Below are 16,320 nucleotides of genomic sequence, written 5' to 3' on the forward strand. Positions count from 1 at the left end.
TATTCATCTGGAAGACCTAGAGCTGAATGGGAAACAATTCTTTATACCCCATTCCAATTTAATTGGAGAGTTATTGTGTCTAAGGTACACAAATTCTGGTATTAACTAACTTGCTTTCACAACAGGGATTGTCTGAGCCATCATGGTCTGAGACACCTAAGTTTAGAGCTCTGCATTGAATTAGATATCCAAGGTCATGTTACAGTTCATAGAGATCTAGTCAATATAGTTTGAGTGGTCAATTTGGTTGCCAAATGTGCCCTAAAGTAACATGACAGGACTCCAGATGGAGCTCCAGAATAGTGCAAGATTTGCATATATCCTTTGCCATATCTGTCAGCCCTGTATATCAGAGATACCCTAGGACATGTAAAATGTCACCAGATAGCTACATGTGGGTAACCTCATCAAGTTCAATTGTGTTCAAATAGCAATTCAGCTTCTGAAAAGTCAGTGTCTGCTTTGCTATGACTAAATAGCTCAAATAATAAAGAATACCACAGATTTACAGAATTTTTAAGGTTGGAAGGTGCCTCTTGAGATCATCTAGCCCAACCCTCCTGCTCAAGCAGGGTGATCTTGAGCTGGTTGCCCAGAATCATGTCCAGGCTGAGTAGTCCCAGTTCTCTTCTTCTCATGTGAAAGAGGCTCCAGTGCCTTAATCATCTTTATGGCCCTTCACTGGACTCACTCCAGTAAGCCCATATCCTTCTCATACTGAAGAGCCCAGAACTGAACACAGTACTTGAGATGTGTCTCACCGGTGCGGAGCAGAGGGGAAGGTTCACCTCCCTTGACCTGCTGGCAATGCTCTTCAAAATGTGGCCTAGTATACTGTTGGCCTTCTTTGTTGCAAGGTTACATTGCTGACTTATGGTCAGCTTGTTGTTTACCAGGACTCCAAGTTGCTTCTCTGCAGAGCTACTTTCCAACTGGTCTTGTACAAGTGCATGGGATTATTATTCTCTAGGTGCAGGACTTTGCATTTTCCTGTGTTGAACTTCATGAGATTCCCATCAGCCCAATTCTTCAGCCTGTCGAGATCCCTAAGTGGTAACATGACCTTTGGTATATCAGCCACTTCTCACAGTTTTGTATCATCTGTGAACTTGCTGAGGGTTCACTCTGTCCCATTGTCCAGGTCATTAATGGAGATGTTAAACAGTATTGGCCCCAGGGGTACACTGCTAGATACTTGCCTCCAACTGGACTTCATACCACTTATCATAACCTTCTGGACCCAACTGTTAAGCCAGTTTTCAATCCACATCACTGTCCACCTATCTAACCTGCGATTGTCCACCTTGTCTATAAGGATGTTAATGGATACAGGGTCAAAGGCTTTACTAAAATCAAGGTAAACAACATCCACTGCTCTCCTGTTGTCCACCAAGTTAATCACCTCACTGTAGAATGCTAGTTAAACATGATTTCCCCTTTGTAAATCCATGCTGACTACTCCCAGTCATCTTCTTGTCCTTCATGTGTTTGGAAATGTTTTCCGGGATTAGTTCCATCACCTTCCCAGGGACTGCGGTGAAGATGACTAGCCTGTAGTTCCTCAGATCTTCCTTTTTACCCTTCTTGAAGAATATTTCACACTCAAACACCTGAACTTAGGTGTCTTAATCTGGGGCTGAATTCCACCACAGATGCCAAAAAAATGCAGGAAAATCTAGCAAAGTACACAGGGAATTGATCTGGTTATATACCCCCAAAACAGTATAACCTCTGTATTTCATTAAATAGAATTTTATTACAAGACATGGTTTATATTTAGTTGATATTCATCTGGCATGAAAGCTATGAGGCAGAAATTGCTACCATACCCTACTGCTATATAACATCATATAACCTGTTCCCAAATCCATGTAAAAGATCTTTTGGGAAGTAGAGAAACTCTAATCAGACTAATACATGGTAAAGTTCCTAGGATCTTTTCAATTGCACGTCTTTGGATCACCTGCATAATAAAGCATCTCACTCTCTTACATCAGTATTGCCATCCCTAAAAAGTAATGACTGCAAAAAGTCATGAGAAGATTTATTCAAGGTTTAAATAAAAATAACAGACTCTAGGATCCTTCATTTAGTCTTTCAATTGAATCTTTGTATTACTGTGTGTTTATATGTAAAACACATTTTCTCAGTAAACATAGAAGCAGATTTTTCTTTTTTCCTCTGTTTTTAAAAAAGTAAAAGGAAAATTACTCATTTGATCTCTTTATTCCAGCATCTGACTTTAACAAACCACAAAATGTCACAGCATTCCCCACAAAATGAACACAGTAGAAGCAAAGATACACTGGCACCCTTGAGAAATTACATTCCTCCTTGGTATTGGTACAGCTTGGAGATCACATCTTAGAATCATAAAACCATTTAGGTTGGAAAAGACCTTTAAGATCATCAAGTCCAACCATTAACCTAACACTGCCATCCCACCACTAAACCATGTCCCTAAGCACCTCGTCTACCCATCTTTAAATGCCTCCAGGGATGGGGACTCAGCCACTTCCCTGAGCAGGCTCTTCCAATGCTTGACAACCCTTTCAGTGAAGAAATTTTTCCTAATATCCAACCTAAATCATCCTATCTTCATAGAATCTGAACCATATGATTGGTGCCATCGGGTTTTATGCTTACTTATGTCTGCAGAGACCATTATCTGTCAAGTAACATTGCAGTTTAAGCTATTCTGTTTCAATAAAAGTTGAAGCCTTGGTCTTTAAACCAATCATTTGCGTGCTGTATATTCTGCCTGCACCTTCCACCGTGGCAAGCACATTGTGCTGAGTATTTATATGGAGCTCTATTGTTCTTTTCCATAGCACAAACTGCAACCGTTAATGAATTACATGATCTTCTTAAATTAGCTAGGCTACATTCCACCCTCAAATACAGAACCAAAACTTTTGTTCGTTGCAGTCTTCGTAGATTCAATGGGACCTGAGCCCTGACTTTGTATCTGAGGGCAGAATGTGACCCATTGCATCCATTAACTGGCCTTAGTCTGTATAGCTCTTTATCAAGTTGGGGGAGGAAAGACACAGATTAATGGATGGAGAATGAAAGAGTGAGAAAAAAAGGCTCTCAAAGATTGCTGATGAGCAGATAATCTGAACACAACATCTTGAAAAAATATACAAAAAAATGCTCAAATATTTAAAAGGTTAATAAAGCACTTCTCATTGTCAACACTTTTAAATATAAAGATTATGCTTTTGTATATTATATGATATAGTATTATTAAAATTATCTTTATTATATTTTAAATGAGGGAAAAATGGTAATGAGGTTAGGGATTTTTTCTTATTCTTTGACAACATATAAGGTTTTATCTTGATATATTAAATCTGGGTTCTATTTGTTCAAAGCAAAATACCAGCATGTGCTGCAGTTGTTAAACCTCATTGTAAGGATTCAGAATTAAAATCCAAAGATGAGTTTAACTGTTTCATATGAAATGAAAACATCTTAAACTTTAACATAAGGATTTGACAAAAAATTGGTAGCTTAATAGTTCCAGGTTTCTAACAGAAGTGAGTCTGAGTTATATTCAGTACAATCTGGGACAGTTTAGAGCAGTTTCTTGCAAGGAGATTGCCCTAATAAAACATTAAAAGAATAACAGCACATTTTGTGCACTTTACTCTTCTGAAACACTTAGCACTGTAAAATCTGGCTACAATCATGAACCTAGTCTGAAAATCCTGGAGGTGTTTGAGAGGGGCATTCAGATACCCTGCTTTAAACCTGAGATGTGCATCTTATTTGGAAGACTGAAGTTAGATGGTTTCTATCCCTCCTGGGTCACCAGAGAGGCAGACATCTGTGGGAAAATGTTTCGAAAACTTCCCTCTCATCCCTCCTTGTTAGCATGCACTAACAAGTCATTTACTGAAGTAGATCTATACTTTCACTTTTACTTGAGGTTTCTCACCAGCCTTCCTGAAGAAAGGCGATAACTGAGCAAATTGTGATATATTGGTACTGTATTTTTAAAAACTACGAAGTCAAAACCTTTTCTTGGGTAGAGGCCTTAAACCAGCTTGGATCAATAAAATAACTTGTGTATTCGTATTGTGACACAGTGAATTATTTCAGAGCCCTGACTTAAGAAACTGGTCCCTGCTGATCCACTGCATGGCCAAAAAGGGAGAGCACAGCACCCCAGCACCCTGGGGACCCTCTAGAAAACACAGAATGTGTGTTTGTGTCTTAAGTTTCCCTCTCTCAGGGTTCCTTGTCCTCCACCCTTTTCTGGAGGCAGGCACCTAAGACTACATTTTCTCACAAGAAGGAAGTGGAACAGGAAGGGCTGAGGCCCATCTTTGCTTCAACGTCCACCACTGCACTTGGAGAGAGCTCCGCCAGAGTGAGTGACCCAGCAGCAAAGCCCCCCACTCCTTGCCAGGAGAGAGGTGAACCTGCAATGGAGACTCAGTGGCTCTACAGCAGTTGCTGGCAAATCCCACCTGACTTGTCTTGCCATCTCTGTTATACTACACTTCCATTAACACAGAATGACATAAATACCTATAAGTTGCATTCTCCACAGGTGAAGATCTGCATTTCAAGTGGCATAACAGTTCACAGGCAGACAGGACAGTCCTGGTCTGTCTGACAGCCTATCATGAATTTTCTGTTGCTGAGTAGCAGTGCTTTGGGAAGTACACACCACAACAATGGCCCTGAATATCTACAGGAGCTGTACACCAGGCATGGGCATTTTCAGTTAGAAAGAGTACCGGAGATGGGATTGCATTCAGTTATCATAGATCTTAAAAAGGTTGCTTAGGTCATTAGTGCCCGCTCAATAGCCACACAAAGTTGTTCTCCACAACAGGAAGTACACAACGTTAAAAGTAAAAATTGCTTTACCCAATTATTGCAGAATGGAGGTTCAGTCATTATATTTGAGAAACAAGAATCATCTGCTTTAATAAATATTTATGGAAAAGTATTTCATATCTATTTTTTATCCTTATTAATTAGAACAAAAGAAGTATCACACCCCATTATATTTAGACCTTCACCAACATTTGAATTTTAAGGAAATAAGAGTCGTTAGAACTTGACAACCTATTAAAAATAAAGCAAGACCAATTTAATTGTTTTTGATTATTTTGTTCAGGGGAAAAAAGGAATTGTTTAAAAGCTTGTTATATAACTCATGTAGCTCAAGGTTTATATTTTCTGGTTTCAAACACAAATATATTTTCAAAGAAACATGCATTGAAGTATTTTCAATAGAATTACTGCCTTCAGTTTGTTTTCACACAAAATATGAGACTCTTTTCAAGTTAATGGATAAATTTGCTCATCTCTTTTTTTATTATAAGGCAAAGATAAATAAGTCTTTTTCACTCAATCTGCTGAGATAACTTGTGCCCATGCCGAAAGGTGATCTGTTCTAATCAACTTCGTGAAGTCTGATGGAATTACACTGAACATATTTCATACCTGACACAACTACAGAATGATACAGTTCAGGACAAACATTGGTGACCTGAATAATACATGACAGACAGATGACCGGGTGAGAAAAGTAATTTTTCACCTACACCACTTGAGTTTCTTTATTAAAGGCTGAGACATATTTGATGGAAAGAAGGCTGCTTTGCCAGCTAAAAGCTGGTGTGTTTTATTAATAGCTCAGTCAGTATTCCCTTGCCATTTTACTACTTGAAACATTATTTTGACAATAAAATACTACATGCATCTAGTTTGCATGGAAAGTACCATGGAAAATGCCACCAACACTACTAAAGAGAAAAATAAAGATTTAAGAAATATAAATTTATTAATTATTTAACTGTTAATTCTTCATAACTGTACCTATTTTAAATTAATTTTTAAAATTCACATGAAGGAGAAAGAGATTCTGGAAACAAAAATCCTACATGATCACAAGAGAATATAGCAAATACCTGTAAATGGGTAGAAATTATCTTTCCCATGAGCTTGCAAGTAGGTACAATACATTTAAGAAGAAATGTACTTTTCATAAAAGGCAAATAAATTTGGCCTCAATAATAAGATATTGTTTTATGTGACTTAAATAGTATTTTGACAAAGAAGGTTAAGTGTAGGACAAACAATAATATCTTAGAAGTTGGCCCATGAAAAGGTGGACTGCCTCAAATATTTCTGTCTGAAACCATACCAAGTTTTAGTCTTGGCTGTATTTTTCCTCTGCAGACAGCAGCCAGGACAAATAGTTTTCTACAAATTCATAGTGTGTGACACCAGTGATTCCAAAGGCTAGACACAGAGCACATGCTCCTATTGTACTAATGATGCTTGTTCCATCAATTTAATAAGTGGGGCCCTTCCACCCATCACTGCTACCATGAAGTCTCAGCAATCTCTTTTCTATGGTCAAAGAAACTTAAAACTTGAAATGAAATCTCAGAAACTTCTTGTGATACTGTTCTACTTGCTGTAACAGAAAAACATACCAGATACATTTAAACTACATTTCTTCAGTTATTGCTTTTATGGTAGCTTTTTGAAGCTAATTGAATGCACATGTCATACTGAAAATAGTCTAAAAGCTGCTATAAGTTTAAATGTGAGTACAAAACCAATCATGGACCTAGCAAGCAAATATCACTGTATAGTCACAAATATTTCACTTGAAAGCATAAGAACTTCCTCCTTGATACAGGAAAATACACAAATAGTTGACCTGAGAGGAATAAAACTATTTTAAAGTATGCAGTATACGATATTGGACAGGGTTTGCTAACGTTAGAAGCATTACATATTTATACATTTACATACAGCTTTAAAGGTACAGTGCTTAATCAAATTTACATTAAATTAGACCCAACTGTAGTCAGAAGCTGTCCTAGATCTGCAAATATCTTTAAAATCCTCTGCTTTTCTATGTATAAATATGTAACACAAACAACATTTTTCACTCAGGAAGATTAGCTTTTTAGGCTTTATTAAGTCTTGACTTTTCAGACAGGAGTAGAACAGCCATAAATAAATGGCTTCCTCTTATATGTATGTGGAGCCTTTGTCATATCCTAACTCCAGCAAAGATTCTTTCATGCAATTAAGCCTCGGTATCCCTGATGAAGCTCACAGGCCCTCCTAATTTGGATCAGCTTAGCTGAAGAAGTCGTCTTATTAAGCATAATATTCTACACTTCTCAACAGGGAATTATCTGACAAAATTTGCACAGACACTTTCCCAGATTGTTTCAACAGCTGTTTGTGATATTATTTAATAAGCCAAAAAGACTGTAACCAATAATGTTGTGTAATCTTTGAGATAATATTCAGAATAATACTTTAGATCACAAACTCTTGATGAGAGGAGATGGGCTGCAGTCCCCAAATGCTGAGGGAGTTCTCCATGTCAGATACAGCTACTGGGAAACCAGTGACAAAACCATTGATAGGGGTTTTCAGGCTATGCAGAACATGAAATCTAAAAGGTCCTCATAGTGTTCAGTACCCAGTGGTTTTCTGGATGGCAGCTTGAGCCTAAATCTCCTGCATCCTATCATTAATTCTCAACAACCTCACACATGCACACACACGCTTATGAATCAGAGAAAGAGACTATTGGAAAATTTTTTTTCACCACAATGACACAAGTTAAAACATTAAATTCTTTCAAAAAAAGAATTCATCAGTTTCTGTATGTGATCCACTTACTGCTTTAGTTGAACAGGGTGAAGAGCAATTTAAAAGTTTTGTAGCTTTGACAGTTCTTACCATAGCAGCCATGTCATTATGGATCTTTTTTTTCTGAACTGAACAGAGATTCTTCATCTTACAGAAGTTTCCAACACGAGAATATTTTATTTGTGAAGATTAGACATATTTGCTTCTCATTAAAATACAGATTTCTTCTCAGTTTGAACACTTTTTGCTGGAATGGTACATTTAATTTATGTCTTTCCATAACAACAAACCAAAGGTTCATTAGTTGAACTTTAGAGTGTTATACATCTGCCAGAGGCTGTTGGCAACAGCAGTGGCTAAGCTGAAATGTCTATGAGTTCCTCCAGGAATCAAAGAAAATTGGCTTCAAGGCCTCATGTCCTAATACGGATAAAAAAAAGCAAAACTTCACTAGCGATCTTTGGAAGTCAAATGTTTTCCCCCTGTAAACACTGAATTTATATATAAAGCAGAAATATCCAACTTCCTGTGAAGTAGACAAGTTATATCGTAACAATATAGCCAGTAGCTGGGTAGCAAATGAACATTATGATAAAAATTGTCGGAGAGCAATTTGGGGACCAAGCAGAAAGGACTTTCAGATCAAACTAGGCCCAGGGGTGTCCTGTGGACAGTCCTGGCATAAAAGATGTGAAAGCATAGCTAAAATAATAAAATATATACGAGTTTAACAAAATATGCTCATCTTTTGTATTTTCAGTATTAGTCACCTGCTTTAGTGTTCTTGCTGGATAGTATAAATAGCCATTGGGCATGTGGACATCTCTTTCCTTCTACTATTTTCATTTTGGCATATGCTGGTCACTGTTTAGTAGTTGCAAAAATGCCTGAAACCAGGAAGTCACACGAAGGCTCTTTCCAACTTCCATTAAGTATGTTGCTATGTTATTCTAAACATAATCCCTAATCTGTAAATAATTCCCTGTGTTGCAGCTATTAGCTGCAAGGTTATACCTAAATTATCATATTGCCACCATATAATACCAATATTCCCAGCATATTACCATACAGGTTACAGTCCCCAGTTGCCATATAAGGAACACAGTCCTCACCTCCCCTTCACATGATGCGTTTCAACTCAACACCCATAGAGGTTTCACATTTTTGTTTATGAAAAATCTTCATTTATATTACTACACATCCACTTCTTTTGACTTTATATCAGAAACTAGAATAAAACACTTCAGGTTATTGTAATTAAAACTCTGCATTTGGAGATGGGAAAGAAATGAAACAAATGTGCAAATAAGAATGGTTTGTGCCCTTTCCTCCTGTTAATTAGCAAGTTGTAGCATCCTGTTACCCCACAGCTACTGGTTTAAGGACTTGTCTTCACCACATGCTGGGACCTTCAGAGTGTTACACTTTCCAAGTATGCTGAGCTGACTCCAATTTGGAATGGTGGCTGAACCCCATTTCTCAAAATACTTTGGTGTTTCTTTGCTCATATGGTATAGCTCAAAGCTGTTAAACAACAGCAACAAAGATCTTTATCATAAACTTTGACTTCATGACAGAGCCAAGCTTATTTACCAAGCTACAATTCCTTTCTTTTGATTTTCAGCCTTCGTTTTATTCCTTTTCAGCTCTATATTTGGGTTTGACTGACCTTTATTATTATGTACTACCAAGAAACTCACTTGTGCTATGTACCAGAACCCTAAAAAGGAACTGTACTATAGATTCTTTAACCACACCTGTGGACATTTTAACCAGTAGCTATTTACATATACAACCACAGAACACTTGTCTAGCAAAGAGTGATCTAGACTAATCTGTGAACTATAAAAACGTCTTTTAAGTCCATCTTCATCAGTTCAGTGGAGAAAAATCAAACACCTCTACTCTTCCTTTATAAAAGATTAAAATGCTTAAAGGCTTTCAATATTCAATCAATAGATACAGTCTAACATGTAAAGCAAGAAAAATAGTAAGACTAGGTGCTCAAGGAGTACCAAGTACATTATGCAAACTGTTCATCAAAACAGTTGCCAAAGAAAATCACAATCTTTTCCAACAAAATTTGTAATTCTTTCTCCTGAAGTTTGAAGAATGACATTCTCTTTGCTGATACAGCCTTTGGTCTTTCTAGCTGCCCTCAATCTATACTAAGCAAGCAAATAAAATTAAAATTACAAAAAGTAAATGAATAAAGTAAATTTTCCATTTCCATTTCTCCTAGAGGGATTCAGGTTACATATATTTGATGTTTCTTCATTTCTTAGGAATTAGCTTTCTCTTCCTGATTTCTTCCTCCCAAGAGTAATGTTCAGATTACTGCACGCCCACATTTGAGAAAGAAAATCTAACCCGTAGTATAAATTTCTACAGAAAGACAAGTTATTCCCATAGCAAATGTCGTGCCATACAAAGTCTCTTTTCTCTTTTTATACCATTTTTGGTAAATATAATTTTAATTCTATTAATTCTGCCATTTATGTTTTCTGTAAGCATTATCTTCTGAGAAAGGATATAGAAATAACTGCTACTACAGAGAGGTACAGACTAAAAAAGGGAGAAAGAGCCTTTCTTAGAACAAAGAGATTAGGCTTTTAATCATGCATAACTGCTGAGCTAAGGGGATAGAATTCCTTAAAATTGTGAATCCCACAGATTATTGGCAGAAGACACTAGAAAAATCTCTGAATAGATATTAAAAAATGTTTTGTTTAGCTATTTAAATAAAGAGTTAGATTTGCAGTTGTGTACATTTTGGGCCAAATCATGCTCTGTGATGCATTCCTGTAGGCTTCTATAGAAATCAGTAAATAAAACTATCATGAACACATAACATATATTATAAATTGACCTCTTGGAATCTATTACTTCTTTAATCCACTTCTCTCCTTTTGACAATTAACTATAATTGTCAAGAATGTAAAGACAACTTTTGCATTTGAATGCCAAAAAAGTCACTGCAGAAAGACAGTATGTGCTTGTATTAATCTCAAATTTGACATGGCAGTGTAAAAGTGGCACATAAAACCCCTAGTTAACAAGACTTCACACTGAAAAAAGGGTCCATTTTTTTTCAGTGCCCAAAAATGTCTTGTTGATTAGTATATCACTAGACTTTTAATGGAAAAAAATACCACAGAAACCATTTAGCTATGCAGACTGCCTACCAAAGGTGCACAGCGCATGCAATTCTTTCTATAAACTGATTTGCCACTTTAGTCTATACTTTTCCTTTATCTATCTATTTATTTATTTATTTATTCCCTAAAAGCTTTTACTCCTCTGATAACTAGAAGTCTCGTCTTAATTTTCCTGTTCAAAATATTCATGATTGGAATTAACATAAATCCAGAAGTGATATTGACATCAGTGACTCAGTAGAGGAGGTTTCACAGCACACTCTAAGTCCTCTCTCTGTTGCCTAACACAAATATGCTGTTTAGACATTAAAGCTTTAGGCCATCGTGACAGCAGGGCACATGTATATGTTGATTTCTCTGAAGGCTGCTCCCTACTGAAGACACATTTCTTTCTTAATTATTATTTTGTTAAAATTAGTTTTTCTTTACTGAAAATACATCACCTGCCACATTTTATATGACTTTTTCATGATTTGGAAAGTTGTTGTCATCTGATGTTCCACATCCAGTCTCTCCCCCCCCCTCTCTCTCTCTCTCTCTCTCTCATTTCTTAGTCACACATTTTATATGACTTTTTCATGATTTGGAAGGTTGTTGTCATCTGATGCTCCACATCCAGTCTCTCCCTCTCTCTCTCTCTCTCTCTCTCTCATTTCTTAGTAATTCAGTTTATAATTTTGCTTTTATCCTTATGTGCGTGATTTTCTACTTAGTATTTAATAAATTTAATACTGCTTCTACTACTTGCAGCGCTAGTATCATGCAGTTCTTCATGATATTCTGTGTCTTTCCATTGATGTGGCCAGCCAACATTCAGTAACCCATAAATTTCCTTAGCACACTATTTTTTGCAGGCATATAACAAAGCATTTGCTAAAATCAGACAAGTACATGAAAAACCCAAGTAATAGCTTCACTGTACCCTTCTAGCACCCTTGTCATATGGCGCTGTTTCCCATTAAACTGACTCTTTAGTTTTAAATTATTTTTGCATTAATTCTCATATTTTACCTAAATTTATAACTTTTCTTGCAGCAGTATTTTGGGTGTTTTGCTAAAAACAATTGGATATACTTAATTTATTTTGTCTAAAGAACATTTTTTTTTTCGAAAAAGCAGATTAACTTGGCATGACTCACCTTTGGCAAACTCATGCTCCATTTTTTTCATATCTTAAACTATTTTTTCTTTCAAGACTTGCTTGAAATCTTCCATATTGCTGAAAGAAAACTAGGAAGCATTATAGTTACTTAATTCTCTTCTTCTGGTATGGACATACAGCTTTGGTCACTTTTCAAATTTCTAACCTTACTACAAGCCATGCTCTAGCCAACTGACAGTACTTTCATCAACATTTCTGGGGTTTTATTCTTTTTCACTCCATTTTCTTAATCTTTTACTGTTTTTGAGAATAGTGATATCTTCTCTTTGCCTTTTCCATGCCACTTTCAACCCTCCAGTAAAATTTAATCAATCTGTCCTCAAGGCTTCCAGCTCCTCTTTCTTGCAGGAAGGTTTCAGCAGCAGAGCTCTTTCTTTCAGGACACACACCTCATAATCATGCTTTCTTCCAGTGTTTTCATCTTCACATAGCACTTTAACATATTAACAGGAATGTTCTACAACACTTTATGCTAATTTCTCTGTTAGTCCCCTTAAATCAGAAACCTAGTCCTTCTGGAAGTCTCACTGTAAAAGAATAACCTGCTTGTAGCCAAAACTTAGCTCTTAACAGTATTTCCATTCTTTGCTAGAGATGATACCACACCAACAACTTTCCCTTAAACCAGATTATATAGAGAGCAAACCACATCAGATCTAATCTCTGCTGTAACCAGGATGGTCTTTCTCATTTCCTCTGCCTTGTCTGCCAGGGAGCATGGGAAAGATTGCATGATGGACTGGTCTTTCAGTGTCCTTCTCCACATTTCTTACCTGTGGGAGCCTGTAGCGGGCCTACACATGAGGCAATTGACCTTGAAAATCTTGTTGTGTACCCTTGATGTGATTATGAAATGTCAGCAAAATGTTAGGGACGAAAAAACAGGATGTAAAAAGATGGAACATGAAACCACAGCATGCAGCTGTAAAGGAAGTTTCTCTTGCCTCCTTAAAGGAAGTTTCTCTCGCCTCCTTAAGCCAATAGCAACTTGGAAAGAACTATGAAGAACCAATCAAGAAGAGACACGCTTATCTTGTTAAGTATAAATATGTATCTGGAATGCTCAATAAAGGAGAGAATGTTGCTGTACCGTGGGGAAGTGTATTGTTGTGCTTGTCCGTCTCGACCTATGCAACACTTACCATATGGCATAGAAAGTGGATTCCTTCATATACACTACTATTCACTGAGATTCTTATGACATTCATAGAAAATGTTGTAATATCCCAACCAAGTTCCAGAAAATCAATATAATTTTTATTTGCAATAATAGTGGAAGGTATTTGATATTTCCTATCTTTTTATCCTCTCACACTTTATGTAATATCTTCTACTGTAAACTGATAGAGGGCTACATGATTGTGTGCAAGTCCAGTGTTTAATACCACAAACACTGTTTTAAACTATACATTTAAAGTGATACGTAAGTAAAGCAATGTAAACGTCATGTTATGATGAAGGAAGTCTGTATCCATAAAAAAAATCGTGCATATATTCATACAGAGTGTACGCTTCAGAGAGACTCTTCTGAGCAACTTGGCTGTTAAGAGACAAGTGTAAACATGGGATTTGTAATGCTATGATACAAACGGAAAGGAAGGAAATCTGTATGTTGGAGAAGGTGGCTGCTTTTCTAAAAAATTATTCTAAAAATAATTTTTATGTCTGGTCAGATTGTCCTAAAGTTATTCTTAAGAAAAATTATATGCAAGCTACAGTGAGTTTTAAAATATTTTTTTTTCTCATCCACAGGATGAACAACAGAAACATCTATTCCACACATGAGCTGGAAACGTTTCTGTCTGAGGAAATATTTGCTTAATTTTTTGAGCTGTAGCTACATTGTTAATTCAGATCTGGTTCTTAAGTTTCCAGGATAAGTGGTCACCTCAGGCTAATACTCTATGCTGTAGGTCTAGTAAATGAATAGATACAGCTTTCCACTATACGAAAGCTGCCAACTCTCAACTTTTTAATCTGATACATAGTTTTATAGGAGTATATCTAGTCACAGCATAAAGTCTTGTATTTATCTCAACTTGTATTCATCACCTCCTCTCCTGCTGTCTGTTGATTTTCATGCGGTTCCTGGATATCCCATTTTAAAACCCAGCACACCCAGAAGGAACGTGGAGTTTTTAGCTTAAAGGGAGAAAAGTTCTAATTAAGAGGTGCAAATCCTTCTGTTCCACATATTTTTAAAAAGGGGTTAGAGCCAACAATCACAATTTTCCGAGAACAATCCCTCCAGCTACTGTGTGTACTACATAAGGTAGTAGAGCCAGTTTTAGCCACTTATGAAACTCAATGTATTTGCAGAGGGGCCAAATACAACAATCAACTGTATGAACTACAGAAACCTTCAGCAATCCAGTGGTGAAACAGCTGGGTTTGAGCCATTTTTCCATTTAAACGTAATGAGAAGTAGTGGGACACTTACTTTTTGCACTCTGAGCTTGCAGAAGTTTCCTGTGTGTATTTTCTTCATTTAAGAAAGTTAAAAAAAAAGACCAAAACAAAAAAAAACCAAAAAACCACCAGTAAGTCAGTAGTTACTTATGACAATGGGAAGTTCCTGTTGTTGTTGTTGTTAATCATCATCATCATCATCATGGCTATGTCATACATACAATTTCTAGCAATTTCTACTGCTCTTTAGCTAGATTCTCATGGAAAGATGGCAAAATATATTTATCTCCTGATCTGAGGGAAATAGTAGGGCCCCACTGACTCTTTGGTTAGGCCCCAGCATTCGAGAATGGTTCACCACAACATATTCATATACTTAACATAGTCAGTGAGAGTGTTGTAACTAAAACCTGAAAACATAGGTGGGAAAAAAACCAGAAAAACAATTAAAACCTTTCTTCCCTGATGCCTAGAATTCTTCCAAAATCTCCAAGGAATAACCTTCTTAATTTTTTTCATGAAGTTTAATTTATGCTGACATGACATGTCTGTCTTTGGGTCTAGTGAAACCAAAACTGCTAATTAAAAGCTTCTTCTCTTCCCTCAAATTCAGCAAAGCTGAACTGGCAGTGCTAAGGTTTCAAAGGGAATACACAGTGAATGTAACAGGAAGAATATTAGGTAGTGTGCTCCCAAAATTTTAAAAAAACCACCAACAATCACAAAGAGTCTAATGAAATGACAGAAGCAACATGGGAACTGCTGGCGTGGCACATTACAAGCTTTTGGAGATTGTCGTATGTTAAGCAATCCTCATTGGCCTGTATTCTTTACATTCTCTTTGCAACAAAGTTCCTGATACTCAGCTTTAAGAATATAGAAGACATTCAAAAGTTCCTTCAAATTAGAGAGAGAGACAGCAATCACAGATTTCACCAGTTTCAAAGGCAAACCCCAAGATCAGTACGTTTCAAAACATATCCTAAGCAGTTAGACTGGCTACAGTTGGATCAACCCATTCCAATAATTTGTTTCATCTTTTTTTATTGTTTGGAGAGCAAAACATGAAAGATTTAATGCAGCCACACCAGCCAGACTTACCAGCTTTATAAAGCACTTGTAATTCATTTTAGCTGTGAGGTTGACCAAATCGCATCATTTGCTCTACTTGAGATATATTCTATCAAAGTAAACATAGTCATATAACCAAATTCAAGATCCAGAGTGCTTTCACATATTTTCTGTTTTGAGGGAGGGACTCCTCAAAGCACATGGCCAGACAACCACTATTCTTAGTAATGCCCCATCTCTGTGATTTCAGATAGGCTGATCCAGTTTCTAGCCAACATAGCCTCACTGAAACAACAGAGGAAAAACCACCACATGGAATTATATATTTTGCCCCATTTCTGACTTACTCGTGCTAATCTATGGTTTCAAATAGGTCATCTCAGCCCTAGCTAAAATACCAGAGACCAAGAGTTGGATCAGGAGGAGGAGCTGAGGAGGGACGTTTGCAGCCAACTGGACAGCAACCAAGAACCCTTCCCTCCCTCTCTTTCCTCTCTTCTCCTTCCTCCACCACAACATGTTTCAACAACATACCAATAAAGCAAAAGGATTTTTGCTTTCAGACTTCAAGATTTACTCATGTCCATGCCATGCAGTGCTCAGCAATGCAGTGCAAGATCCTATGCTGGCCTTTGCTGGAACCTCTTGACCAATAGACAATCATCTTCAATGCTTTCTATTTTAATGCTTTATGACTGTACTAGCTCATCCAGCCTTATATCTGCCTTTTAGGTGGAGCTAAATACTGCATACCAAGTGCATTAGTAATTGAGTATTAAGTATATTGTTTGTATAAGGACTAGACCTCCACTGATTTTCACCATTTTCCTTTTAATTTGTTTTCTCTGGGTAGATAAGAAGTCTCAGCAACAC

The sequence above is a fragment of the Egretta garzetta genome, unplaced genomic scaffold, assembly GCF_000687185.1.
Source record: "Egretta garzetta isolate BGI_Z169 unplaced genomic scaffold, ASM68718v1 scaffold251, whole genome shotgun sequence".
Taxonomy (NCBI): Eukaryota; Metazoa; Chordata; class Aves; order Pelecaniformes; family Ardeidae; genus Egretta; species Egretta garzetta.